The sequence below is a fragment of the Heptranchias perlo genome, chromosome 44 (assembly GCF_035084215.1).
Source record: "Heptranchias perlo isolate sHepPer1 chromosome 44, sHepPer1.hap1, whole genome shotgun sequence".
Classification (NCBI taxonomy): domain Eukaryota; kingdom Metazoa; phylum Chordata; class Chondrichthyes; order Hexanchiformes; family Hexanchidae; genus Heptranchias; species Heptranchias perlo.
In genome coordinates, this window is record NC_090368.1 from 4,602,186 (window position 1) to 4,616,989 (window position 14,804).

General features: G+C 47.1%; 1 protein-coding gene across 3 annotated transcripts in view; it reads right to left on the reverse strand.

The window, feature by feature from the left end:
• The window catches only part of LOC137306640 (transcription factor 12-like), a 100,233-nt gene that overhangs the window by 53,432 nt on the left and 31,997 nt on the right, over nt 1-14,804 (reverse strand). The gene's annotated exons all lie outside the window — the stretch shown is intronic.

Below are 14,804 nucleotides of genomic sequence, written 5' to 3' on the forward strand. Positions count from 1 at the left end.
CAGCAGTTTCCTTGTGATGTTGCTCACATTAATGCTGTTTCGTAACAACAGAGGCGTTACACTATATAAAAAAGGACTTGCATTTCTATAGCACCTTTTACGACCTCAGGACATCCCAAAGCGCTTTACATAGAATTACATAGAATGTGCAGCTCAGAAACAGGCCACTCAGCCCAACTGGTCTATTTTTAAAAATTTTTTTTTATTCGTTCACGGGATGTGGGCGTCGCTGGCAAGGCCGGCATTTATTGCCCATCCCTAATTGCCGGTGTTTATGCTCCACACGATCCTCCTCGCACCCCTCTTCATCAAACCCTATCAGCTTAACCTTTACAGCTAATGAAGTACCTTTGAAGTGCAGTCACTGTTGTAATGTAGGAAACGTGGCGGCCAATTTGCGCACAGCAAGATCCCACAAACAGCAATGAGTAGATAATCTGTTTTAGTAATGTTTGTTGAGGAATAAATATTTGCCAGGACACCGGGTAAAACTCCCCTGCTCTTCTTCAAATAGTAATAAGGGATCTTTTGCGTCCACCTGAGGGGACAGATGTGGATTAACGTCTCATCCGAAAGACAGCACCTCCGACAGTGCGGTACTCCCTCGGTACTGCACTGGAGTGTCAGCCTGGATTATATGTTCAAGTCTCTGGATTGGGGCTTGAACCCACAACCTTCTTAGAGGTTAGAGGTAAGAGTGCTGCCCACAGGGCCATGGCAGACGATCTGCTGTAAATAAGCTGAAGCCGATGGTCAGTTAGAGTTGAATTGCTGCAGATCGCCAAACACTTATAAATGTCAGGTTCCAGGGCAATTTGCAAACTTCCCCAGCAACAGCAAATAACCCGTAATCAGTGCGAAATGATTGACTCTCTTTCTCTTTGTACACACTTTAAAAAAAAATAAACATTGTTGGTAGTAAATTGTATATGAGCTGATCAAGTTGCAAGAAGTTTACCTCGAATAAATTTGTCTATCGTTAAAGTGTGACAGAAATGTGTGATGTGACAGGAAATGCATGCACACATACTGTTTTTATTATATTAAATTGACTTAAAAAAAAATTGTCTGTTCGTATTAAGTGCAGTAAACAGGCTCTAGGCTCAACCAACCAGGATGACGTTTTGAATTGGACAGTCTGGTTTCGTAGCAATTCGAATCGTCAGCAACACTGTCATTGCTGAGATATTTGAGGGTGAATGTACCTATTAGTCACAGTGTGGGAGAGTGTAATTACTACAGTTGATGGTCAGTGCTTTGTTCCCAGTATACTTTTGGGCTACAGGATTACAGCAGATGTGATGTATTCTGGCATTCAGAATTTCCAATTGTGGGCCGACGAGATTTCTACACTTGAAATGTGAAAAAAGCCCAGTGGTACAAACAGAGCTCGAGCCCTTCCAAATTTGGGTTAGGTCCAAAGAGAGCATTTTCAGCTGTGTAGCACTCGATGTTACTGTCACTAGTGGTGGCAGCAATGGGACCAATTTTAGGTGATTTAAAGGCACTTTAATAGTGAAGCCTGGGTTGCGGGGATAGCAACCGACAGATACCGCACTCCGGTGTTAACATGCTACAGGCGGAGCCAATCGACAATTCCCAGAAACTGAAATGAGATGAATGATCAATTAATCTGCTCTTCTGCTGGCGTTGTTTGAGGGATGAATATTGGCCAGGATACCTGGAGAACTCCCTACTCATCTCCAAACATTGAGGGATGAATATTGGCCAGGATACCTGGAGAACTCCCAATTCATCTCCAAACATTGCGGGATGAATATTGGCCAGGATACCCGGAGAACTCCCTACTCATCTCCAAACATTGAGGGATGAATATTGGCCAGGATACCCGGAGAACTCCCTACTCATCTCCAAACATTGAGGGATGAATATTGGCCAGGATACCCGGAGAACTCCCTACTCATCTCCAAACATTGCGGGATGAATATTGGCCAGGATACCCGGAGAACTCCCTACTCATCTCCAAACATTGCGGGATGAATATTGGCCAGGATATCGGGAGAACTCCCTACTCATCTCCAAACATTGAGGGATGAATATTGGCCAGGATACCCGGAGAACTCCCTACTCATCTCCAAACATTGCGGGATGAATATTGGCCAGGATATCGGGAGAACTCCCTACTCATCTCCAAACATTGAGGGATGAATATTGGCCAGGATATCGGGAGAACTCCCTACTCATCTCCAAACATTGAGGGATGAATATTGGCCAGGACATTGGGAGAACTTCTTACTCTTGTCCAAAATGTTCCGTGGAATAAGGCAGTTAACATCGCCTCTGAAAGGTTGCGCCTCCAACAATGCAGCACTCTTTCACTACTGCATTTAAGTATCAGCTGAGATTGAGCATTGTCCCACACGTCTGTGTACTAATATCACGACAGTAGTTCACTTCATCATTCCAATGCACTAATCCGGCATCGTACACTTACTGGGCAGTCTCAAGTGTGCTGGGAACAAGAGCAGATTGGGAGACGCAGCAAAATCTAGCTTTACAAACACAGGAACGTTTAACCTTAGCAGTGTCACTGATTAAGTGAGATTGCAGACATACTATAACGTAAAAGAAAAAATAAAGACTTCCATTTATACAGCGCCTTTCACAACTTCAAGACATCCCAAAGATATTTACAGCCAATGAAGTACTTTTGAAGCATAATCACTGTTGTAATATAGGAAACGTGGCAGCCAATTGCGCACAGCAAAATCTCACAAACAGCAATGAGATGAATGACCAGATCATCTGTTTTTTTTAAAAGTGATATTCGTTGAGAGATTAAATATTGGTTAGGACACCGGGGAGAACTCCCCTGCTCTTCCTCAAAATAGTGCCATGGGATCTTTCAAGTCCACCTGAGAGGGCAGACGTGGCCTCAGTTTAACATCATATCCGAAAGACAGCACCTCCAACAGTGCAGGACTTCTTCAGTACTGCACTGGCGTGTCAGCCTAGATTTTGTGTTCACGTCTACTGAAGTGGGGCTTGAACCCATAAACTTCTGACGCAGAGGTGAGTGTGCTCCCAACCGAGCCATAGCTGATAACCATAAAAGCACCCTAAGATTATCATCCAACATTAAAGTGTGATAGCGTAAGTTTTTCCTGTGGCATATTGGTACCAACAGATTAAATAAGCCCAGTTACAACGCTGATTTATTGAGGGGCTACCGCCAGCACTGTGATTACTTTGCAATTCAACAGTTCATGGAAAATAAACCATCAATAAAATAGCTTTATACTATAAAGAGAAATCGTAATATTCCCCCGATAAATCTGCCCAATGTGGCACTGAGATTTCTAGACCAGTGCGAAGCCCTGGATAAGCACCAACCAGGGTTCAGCTTCTTCCAAACAGTTATATTATATAGAACAATAACCAGTAGCAAGGATACGGCAGAAACTGCAACGCTCCTCCACCTCCTCTCTCTCCACAAAACCTATTTTGCCTTTTCTATCCAACTTCCCTCTCCCCTTCCTAAGGAGTGGGAGGAGTCACAACCCCTCTACCTTCCCACAGCCCAGTTCAACAACTTGCATTTATATAGTGCCTTTAACATAGTGAAACGTCCCAAGGCGCTTCACAGGAGCATCGTCAGGCAAAATTTGACACCGAGCCACATGAGGAGGTATTAGGATAGGTGAGGTAGGTTTTAAGGAGCGTCTTAAAGGAGGAGAGAGTGGTAGAGGCAGAGAGGTTTAGGGAGGGAATTCCAGCGCTTAGGGCCTGCTGAAGGCACGGCCGCCAATGGTGGGGCGAAGGAAATCGGGGATGCACAAGAGGCCAGAATTGGAGGAGGGCAGAGATCTCGGAGGGTGGTAGGGCTGGAGGAGGTTACAGAGATAGGGAGGGGGTGAGGCCTCGGAGGGATTTGAACACGAGGATGAGAATTTTGAACTTGAGGCGTTGCCGGACTGGAGCCAATGTAGTTCAGCAAGCATACGTGAACGGGACTGGGTGTGAGTTAGGATACAGGGAGCCGAGTTTTGCATGAGCTGAAGTTTACGGAGTTTCCTCAGGATCATTACACCAGGATTGGTCCAGTTCAATTCCTGCTCTATTCCGAATTAGCTGATTTCAGCAAAGGGGGCTGATGTTTCGAACTAGAACCTCCCAGTATCCTTGGGTTAGAGAGCGGAGAGGGGGAATAAAACAAAATGATCACTCAGGGTTCCTGCCCCTGACTGCTCTCCAGGGACCCCTGCTGGAAATTACACGTGTGTACGGACGTTTGAAGGCAGGATTCAGCTCAGTTGCGATGCCCCTTGCAGGCGAATAGCCTTTGTCAAGTCTCATTGTTTAGGCTCAGACACGAAGAATGGCTACTTGGGCAAGGTTCCATGGGCCCCAGCAGGAGTTCGCGCCTTCAGGACAGAAGCAGCAAAGAATTGGCCAATAACAAAGGAAAAAGTTATGACTGATAGGACAGGGAAGAGTTTGACACAACACAAGTTAGAGCTGGATGGGAAATAAAAGGCGCTGCTTTAACTTGGATTCAGTGGTTTGTGCTGTATGCACAGAGCCAGGCATGCATTGCCGGCAGTCTCTCTGACTCCAGAGCTGTCAGCCATTTCATCACAAGATGCCTTAATTCCTGGCAGAAGCTCAGCCCGACACTTCCTCCCACTCTGCACAGAGGAGCTGCCACTGGAAATAATGGGGCCTTTTAACAAATCCATTCCATGTAGATCAGTGGGCAACTGCAGCATTCAGTGAGTCAGTGAGCCCCTATGGAGCAGATGAGGCCCCGTGTTTGATCCCCTGGTCTGTGCTGGGTTAATGGTGGGAGGCACAATTGGCCTCAGCCAAGGGTCGTGGAGGAGGGGGAAAGTGAGAGAGAGGTGGGCATGAGCGAGTGCGTACCTCAGGTGATAAGGGGATCAGGTTTAGTTGTGATGCGCCCCCTCCTCCCATATTTTTCTCCCTACCCAGTCTCACACATGAGGAATGGACACTTGGACACGGTAGCAGAGGCTGGCAACATCTCTACAGCTGCACCCCACCACGAGGCAGCACCTTCAGAAAAGTAAGGAATCTTACAACACCAGGTTATAGTCCAACAGTTTTATTTAGTTTTATTACATTTAGTTTTATTACATTTGTCCACCCCAGTCCATCACCGGCATCTCCACTTCAGAAAAGTAGGGGAGAAATGAGTGGGGATGGGGAGAAGTATTCCCTCCTGAACAGGCATAATTGCCCCTGCAATTCCTGACGGCCCATTCTCAAGTCTTGACCCCCTCCTCCTCTCTGCCCGTTACTTCACAGCTGAGCCTTTAAGCGACAGGCAATGGTTTGACATCTGTAAATGGGTCAGAGGCGTGCAAACCAGTGGCAGCAAGTTATACTGCCCACTGCACGTTATTGTCATAGAGGAGCAAAGGCAGGATATTGCACCAGACTACTTAATTGCAGCTGTAGAGCTGTAGTGCCGTACTAACCGACATCCGATTACTGGGCAACGGTTTCGCAAAATTGATAGCAACTGCCCTGTGGTTTGTTTACCAACATTAAGAATATAACAACAGTCCAGTGCAGCAGAAACTCAGCTAAAAATTGTACTGCATTGCATAATAAGAAAGAACCTGCATTTAAATAGGACCTTTTACGATCTCAGGATGTCGCAAAGCACTTTACAACTAAGTACTTTTGAAGTGTAGTGTAGTCACTGTTATAATGTAGGAAACGCGGCAACCAATTTGCGCACAGCAAGCTCCCACAAACAGCAATGTGATAAATGAGCAGATTATCTGTATTTTTATTGATGTTGGTTGAGGGATAACTATTGGCCAGGGAAAACTCCCCTACTATTCTTTGAAATAGTGCCGCAGGATCTTTTTGCCGGCGAACATCTCATCTGAAAGACGGCACGACCCTCCAGACAATGCAGCACTCCCTCAGTGCTGCACTGGGAGTGTCAGCCTGGATTTTGTACTCAAATCTGTGGAGGGGGGCTTGAACGTACAACCTTCTGACTTACAGGTAAGAGTGCTACCCACTGAGCCATGGCTGATACAACAGTGCCTCACATCCAGACTAAACTCATTTTGAGGTTAGATATACTACATGTCATTGCTGTAACTACACCATATAATGTGTACTGGACACTCATATGGCTTGGGAGCATTACATGCCAAGTAGTAACAAAATAGGTTATCCACTTACAGTAATTACAAACCAGTTTGAACAAGTTCTACAGCGGAGACCTAGGCTGTATTCGTAATGATACATGTAGGAAATAATGAGATCTGAGGCAACGAATAACCCACTCAAGACGGGTGCGTAGAGACAGACCGCATTGCAGCTGCTAAACTGAAACCACTTCACAGCAACGTTCGATATAACAGGCCTGTCGGACAAAATTAAACCCTCAGAAACCACAGTGACTATTAGAAGTGGATTTGGAGATACCGAGGGCAGGCTTGGAACACATGCTTCTGCTCGAGCCGTGCAACATCTTTTTAAAAAATAATTTCCACCCCCCCACCGCCTGCACCCACCACCCTTTCCAATGCCGTCTCCTCCTCTCCCCGAGGGCGCTGACTCTTGCTGGGGCACGGATTTCACGTGTGGCGGCCACCCTCCAGTACCCTGGCCCACCTCCCCATCCTTCAGGTCCCAGCCTGGACGGGCGGCTATTCCACCATGGTGGGCATCGCAGCCACACCAAAAAGAAATCCCGTCTTCGCCTGATATCCACCTAATGTCCAGCAGGAGTCACTGGATGACGAATCAAAAGCAGGAACTCTCTCTGATTTTCCCCACCCACCCCACTTCCCTAGCCCAATTGTAGCGCCCCTATTTGTGATCGGCCAACTCAGCCCCTCGCCCGGGTGGATCGAACCTGGGACATTCCTGGTCCGTACGGCTTAGCCCCAACGCCAGGGGTAGGAGATAAAAAAAACTGAACGTTTGTACCATTTAAATTCTCTTCCAGACTTCAGCGAGTCTGTCTCCCTGCTCCTTAAAAATAAAAATGCGTTTGGCTGCAGTGCAATAAAAGGAACTCCCCCAGCACGGCTACACTGCTGTCAGGAACCACAGATCAAAGGCACTTCCAGCTTCTGATGTGGTTTCAGCTCCTTTAACAGATCCATATGGAGCTAATAAAAATTAGCCCATGGAATGTCAGAGGGATGCTTCATTACTGAAAGCTGTGAAACACCCAGTATAGATCACATGCAATTTATTTTTGAACTCACTCCACTGGGGCGTATTTCCATTCTTATAAAATTCTTTGTTTTTTTCTCAATTTACTCCTCTCCTCCCTCCCGCCCCCCCACAAGCGTCCATCCTTCACGCATGAGCCTAGACAACGGGTATCAGTGGGCTATTTGACTATAGTGTGCATCACGGCCAAGCCCGAACCTGCCCTTGCCCAACGTTACACACACTTCACAGCAGGGGTCGCTGGATAGCGATCACGATCAGGAGCAGGAGCCACCCCCGGCTGATTTCCTCCTCACGATCAGGAGCAGGAGCCACCCCCGCCTGATTTCCTCCTCCCTAACGCTGACGTGCTGAGGTGAATTGTACAATTGCCGCCCTCACCGACATCAGTTAACTCAGCTCACACCGTGGGGGAAGGAGGGGGAGAATCTGGGATCCTCCGGTCTATGTAACACTGTGCATGCAGTGTCTTTACCCGCTGAGCGAATCAGGAAAGCTCTAAAGTTTTCTTCTTCCAGTACATAAGAAATAGGAGCAGGAGTAGGCCAATCGGCCCCTCGAGCCTGCTCCGCAGTCGAGTTCAGCGTCCTACCTGACCCTGAACTGAGCTTCCGATCCCCATACCCTCCCATCACAGACCGCCTACTTCCACCTCCGTAATATCGCCCGTCTCTGCCCCCTCCCTCAGCTCATCTGCTGCTGGAACCCTCATCCATGCTTTTGTAACCTCCAGACTCGACTATTCCAATGCTCTCCTGGCCGGCCTCCCATCTTCCACCCTCCATAAACTTGAGCTCATCCAAAAACTCTGCTGCCCGTATCCTAACTCGCACCATGTCCTGTTCACCCATCACACCTATGCTCTTGACCTACAATGGCTCCCAGTCCAGAAACACCTCGTGCTTAAAATTCTCATCATTGTTTTCGAATCCCTCCATTGCCTTGGCCCTCCCTATCTCTGTAACCTCCTCCAGTCCTACAACACTCCAAGAACTCTGCGTACCTCCAATTCTGGCCTCTTGTCCATCCCCGATTTTCTTCGCACCCCCCCCACCATTGGCAGCCGTGCCTTCAGCCGTTTAGGCCCTAAGCTCTGGAATGCCCTCCCCAAACCTCTATGCCTCTCCACCTCCCTCTCCTCCTTAAAACCTACCTCTTTGACCAAGCTTTTGATCACCTGTCCCAATGTCTCCTTCTTTGGCTCGGTGTGAAATTGTGTCTGATAATCGCTCCTGTGAAGCGCCTTGGGACATTTTACTACGTTAAAGGCGCTGGATAAATGCTTCTTGCTGGGTTCCAAAGGGTAAGGCAAAAACTGAGATTTAACTTAGCGCCTCCCTGTTTCAAAAATAGCACTGTTGTCTGGTTAAACACGTACAGTAAATAGGATAGTATTCGATTTGCAGGAGTAACATACATTGCATGACAAAAAGTAAGAGAAGATGTCGGCTGAGGACTGGGTCAAGCTCAGCTACGATTCCTCCTGCACTCGAATAGCCTGCCGGTACTCACTCGGCTTCTTCCTATCTCTTACCCCCTCCAGCCCTCCAACACGCTCCCCCCCTCTCGAACTCTCCATTCCTCACTCTGGCCTCCTCCCTCCCCCATTGGCGGCTGTGCCTTTAGCCGCACACTCTTGTGGAATTCCCTCCCCAAACCTCTACTCCAATAAAACACTCCTTAAAACCCGCTTCTTTGTCCGAGCTTTTGCTCGCCCCTCCTAGTCTTTCCTTATGGCTCAGTGTCCGTTTCCCTCACATTTCTGTGACTCTCCTTGGGACGTTTTTCTATGTTAGAGGCACCATACACGTTGTTGTTGTCTAGGCTCACACACAAAGGACTAGATTGTATTGACATTCACATCTCATTATTTTGATTAGATAGGTTGGGGAGGACCAGGAGTCACGTTCTTTAAGTTACGCAAAGGTAGAACTAGATTAGATGTTAGGTGGCTCTTTTCACAGAAAACAGTAGACCTACAGAACAAGTTGCCGGCTCGAGTGGTGAGTATCGATTCCCGTCATACCTTCAAGAGAGAGCTGGACCAGTTCCCGGCTGGGGCAGAGATCACATCATACAAAAGGTAGGTGCCAAGGAATGTGTCATGCTCAATGTGGCCGCCCGGACGATTTTCGATCGCCTGGGTGGATGGGAGTCGGAGAGGTTTTCCACCTCTCCCATGTATCAGCACTCTCGCCTCTGACTCAGAAGGTCCTAGGTTCAAGCCATTTCATTCCAGTGACTTGAGCACAAAATCTAGGCCGACACTCCCAGTGCAGTACTGTGGGGGGTGCTGCACTGTCGGAGGTGCCGCCTTTCAGATGAAACGTTAAACCAAGGCCCTCTCAGGTGGACGTAAAAGATCCCACAGTACTATTCGAAGAAGAGCAGGGGAGTTCTCCCCTGTGTCCTGACCAATATTTATCCCTCAACCAACATCACTAAAACAGATTATCTGGTCATTATCACATTGCTGTTTGTGGGATCTTGCTGAGCGCAAATTGGCTGCTGCGTTTCCCACATTACAACAGTGACTACACTTCAAAAGTACGTAATTAGCTGTGAAACGCTTTGGGACGTCCTGAGGTCGTGAAAGGTGCTATATAAATGCAAATTCTTTCTTTTTTTTTTACATGTCTCTTGGGCCTAGTAGTGGAGGGAGCCCAGTGAGACTGTATCCCAGCAATGGATTTCAGCAGAGAAAATTTAAAGCACAACAATTCATCTCGGATGGGTCCCACTAACGAGAGGACAAAGAGAGAGGTTTCACCCCACAATAAAAGGACTAGCCTTTGAAAAAAAAGTGAGCACTTGGGTCATTAAGCTGCATACATGGGCTACAAAACCTGACACTTAAAGTAAACTCTTGTATGTCATTAAACATTTAACAGCACAGGGACCCGCAAAACACAAATGGCGAAAGTATTTGGCTTTAAAATAACAGCCTGTATACCAAGATGGTGCGGAGTGTGTTTGTGAGTCATGCATTCTGGAGAGAGAAAAAACACATGTCAGATTCCTCTGGGCACACAGTTGACAGAGTAGCTTATCACTCATGACCCTTAACCTAACAATGAGCAACTCTTACCCTGCTGAATAAACAGGAACTCCGTACAGTTACACAGTGAGTAACCCTTACCCTGCTGAATAAACAGTAACTCCGTACAGTTACAGTGAGTGATCCTTACCCTGCTGAATAAACAGTAACTCCGTACAGTTACAGTGATAATCCTTACCCTGCTGAATAAACAGTAACTCTGTACAGTTACACAGTGAGTAACCCTTACCCTGCTGAATAAACAGTAACTCCGTACAGTTACAGTGAGTGACCCTTACCCTGCTGAATAAACAGTAACTGTACAGTTAGTGATAATCCTTACCCTGCTGAATAAACAGTAACTCCGTACAGTTACAGTGATAATCCTTACCCTGCTGAATAAACAGTAACTCCGTACAGTTGCAGTGATAATCCTTACCCTGCTGAATAAACAGTAACTCTGTACAGTTACACAGTGAGTGACCCTTACCCTGCTGAATAAGCGGTAACTCTGCACAGTTACACAGTGATAACCCTTACCCTGCTGAATAAACAGTAACTCTGCACAGTTATAGTGAGTAACCCTGACCATGCTCAGTAAACAAGAACTCCGTACAGTTTAAGGAGAAATTTGCAAGGCTATGGGGAAAGAGCAGGGAGTGGGTCCAATTGGATAGCTCTTTCATAGAGCCGGCATAGACACGATGGGCCGAATAGCCTCTTTCTGTGCTGTATGACACAGCGAGTAACCCTTAACCCTGTTGAATAAACAGGGACTCTGTACACAGCGCAGTATAGGGACTGTAACTGGCCCTGCTTTATACACCGGTTTCCTAGAAGTAAAGGGAATTAGGGGTTACGGGGAGCGGGCAGGAAATTGGACATGAATTTAGATTTGAGGTTAGGATCAGATCAGCCATGGTCTTATTGAATGGCGGAGCAGGCTCGAAGGGCCGATTGGCCTACTGCTGCTCCTATTTCTTATGTTCTTATGAACAGTTACTCTGCTGCATCATTGTATCACTGTGTCTTAGTAGGTACAGCACAGGAGGAGGCCATTCAGCCCATTGTGCCTGTGCCGGCTCTTTGAAAGAGCTATCCAATTAGTCCCACTCCCCTGCTCTTTCCCCATAACCCTGTAAATATTTTCCCTTGAAGTATTTATCCAATTCCCTTTTGAAAGTTATTAGTGAATCTGCTTCCTTTCAGGCGGCGCATTCCAGATCATTACAACTTGCTGCGTTAAAAAAATGTTTCCTCACGTCGCCTCTGGCTCTTTTGCCGATCACCTTAAATCTGTGTCCTCTGGTTACCGACCCTTCTGCCACTGGAAACAGTTTCTCCTTATTTACGCTATCAAAACTGCTCGTGATCTGGAAAGCCTCTGTCAAATCTCCCCTTAACCTTTCCCTCTGCCAACCAGGAGCGTGGAATCCACATCAGACCCTTGCTTCAGTAGTTAACTGACACTTCCTTACCCCTGCAGAAAGTATTGAGATATATTTCTGCCTTGAGGCTCGGTGGCTCACTGCCCAAGGTGGAACTGAGCCATACATACCAGGAAGGTGCTAGGTGTGAAGACAGTTTGCTGATCTCAGCCTGGCATTCCTCTGTTATTTTTCAGCCAAGTGTCCGCTCCTCACGTGTGAGCCCCAGATAGTGAGTGCTGGCAGGCTATTCAACTGTAGGAGACTTCACAGCCAAGCCTGATCCTGTCCTCAGCTAACAACCACCCACACGCACACTTACAGCGGAGATCACTGGACAGCGATGAGGGGGCAGGAACTCTGGCTGATTTCCCTCTCCCCCTCCCTAGCCCAATGTGCCAGGGGAACTCCCAGAAACGGTGCCCTGGCTGAGATCAGTTAAATCGGCACATTCCCAGGATCGAACTCAGGACTGTCTGGCCTGAATAGATACTCCCACTGAGCCACCGGAGTGTGTTTGCAGCTGTACTTAAAGCCCCCTTTTTGATCCGACAACTCTTCTTGAAGGAGTGAGGTTTAAAGCCTTTTCACGCCAGCGTCTGGAGTTAACTCATGACTATCTCGCCTCACGCCCACCCAGCCCCCGCACACCCTTCGAGGATCGGTACAGGAAGCAACAACAGATCATCGGCCAAACTAACGTTTCTGACTTGACCATAATTTCAATCAGCTCAGTTTACAGTCACTTGCACATTCCCCTCCAAGTCACACACCATCTCGGCTTGGAAATATATCACCGTTCCTTCATCGTCGCTGGGTCACAATCTTGGAACTCGCCTCTCTAACAGCACTGGGGGAGCCCCTTCACCACACGGACTGCAGCGGTTCAAGAAGGCGGCTCACCACCACCTTCTCAAGGGGCAACTATGGGATGGGCAATAAATGCCAGCCTTGCCAACGATGCCCACATCCCGAGAATGAATGAAAAAAGCTCTATGGACAGGTAGGTAACTCACAGGAGTGACACTTGTACAAAGGAGGCATTCCCCTACATTCTACAGCCCAGTCATAGCATAAAAATTTAATCCAGGGGCCTGGAGTTTCCTCCATGGGCCCAAACCAAGAGTTGCGCCCAAAACTGCGCCCATTTTGAAAAACGCCAAAGTATGGCACAGGCACGATGGGCTGAATGGCCTCCTGTGCTGTATAATTTTATGCTTCTCTCCTCCTAATCTCATTAAATCAGCAGCACTGCTCAAAAGGGCGGTGGAAGCAGATTCAATAGTAACTTTCAAAAGGGAACTGGATAAATACTTGAAAAGGAAAAATTTGCAGAGCTATGGGGGAAAGATCAGGGGGGAGTGGAACTAATTGGATGGCTCTTTCAAAGAGCCGGCACAGGCACGATGGGCCAAACGGCCTCCTCCTGTGCTGAGAGATTCTATGAAACAATCGAGCCCTTAGGAAATGCCGAACCCACACCAGTACATTTCTTCCGTTGAGTCTTAAAATTTATGCTTCATCTCATTTAACCATCATTCATGCACATCACACACGGCATATTTAGGAAGCTGCAATCGGGGAAGCTTTTCAATTTTAAAACGTGACTATAGTTTGCCATAAAAATGCATTAAAAGAAACGGATGATACAGAGGAGGTCTCAGTGAGGATCAACTTTTTTTTAAAAAAAAAGAACGCTCAAAAAAATTGCAAGTAAAAGACCAGAAACATGACTTTGTTTCCTGCCATGACTGAAAATCTGCGAGACCTCCCCCGATAAAGAGCGAGATTGCTCGCATTTGACAGTCGGCGGCGTGGTCAGTTTTGTGGGTGGAGGTTCGTTCGGACAGAAGGTTTGATGGACCGGGGGGGGTAAAAGATGGAGAGACTTGGGTGTACTGTCGATACGCGCATAACTCGCTTGCTTCCAAAATTGCGCGATCTTTTAAGTCACGGAATTTGTTTGCGCCCAGATTACGTGCGTATCTGGCCGCAGATACGGAGGAAACTCCAGGCCTCACTGTCCAGGCTTTTGACCTTCATGGACCAGTTAGGTGCAACTCATGGAGCCTTACGGGCCACATACAAAGTTCCAATCCCTGTCCCTATTAATTCCCAGATATCTCCAGCTGCTAATCGTAGAAACTTACAGCACCAAAGGAGGCCATTCGACCCATCGTGCCTGTGCTGGCTCTTTGAAGCTATCCAGTTAGTCCCACTCCCCCCTGCTCTTTCCCCAGAGCCCTGCAATTTTCTCCTTTTCAAGTATTTATCCAATTCCCTTTTGAAAGTTACTACTGAATCTGTTTCCACCGTCCTTTCAGACAGAGCATTCCAGATCAGAACAACTCGCTGCGTAAAAAAATTTCTCCTCATCTCCTCCCCCTGGATTTTTTGCCAATTATCTTAAATCTGTGTCCTCTGGTTACCGACCCTCCTGCCAGTGGAAACAGTTTCTCCTTATTTGCTCTATCAAAGCCCCTCATGATTTTGAACACCTCGATTAAATCTCCCCTTAACTTTCTCTGCTCTAAGGAGAACAACCCCAGCTTCTCCAGTCTCTCCACATAACTGAAATACCTCATCCCTGGTACCGTTCTTGTAAATCACCTGTGCACCCTCTTCAAAGCCCTTGACAACCCAACAGATCTCAGGGTCCTGATTTAGGATTTACCCATCGATGAGGTAACAGGACCAGGAACGGCCCCTCTCCAAACCCCCAGCCCACATAATGCAAACGGTAAATAAACACAAGTAGAAGCGAGTTGCCTTTGTGGGTCACATTCATGGGGCTCAGGACCTCCGTTCAGCCTGCGGGCTGTCGTTTGCATACCCCTGATGGTGTTAAGTGGCTGCAAAGAGCTGGGGATTCAGAGACTGAGCACAGTAAATTGTTTAAGATACACAATTTTGTAAAAATAAAAGTCACCATTCGATCACTGTATTTGAAATATATTATACTGAAATTGAGATTTCAAACCCTGGACTGATTTTCCACAGAATGTACATTCTCATGGCGTAAAATTTGATTTAAGTTGTTACAGAATTTTAGTGCCTGAGATAACAACTATTTGATGCTCCTTTACTTCAGTAAAGCGACAGCGTTTCCCATTAGTTTAGGTGTACAATTTAGAAAAATATTCCCTTAA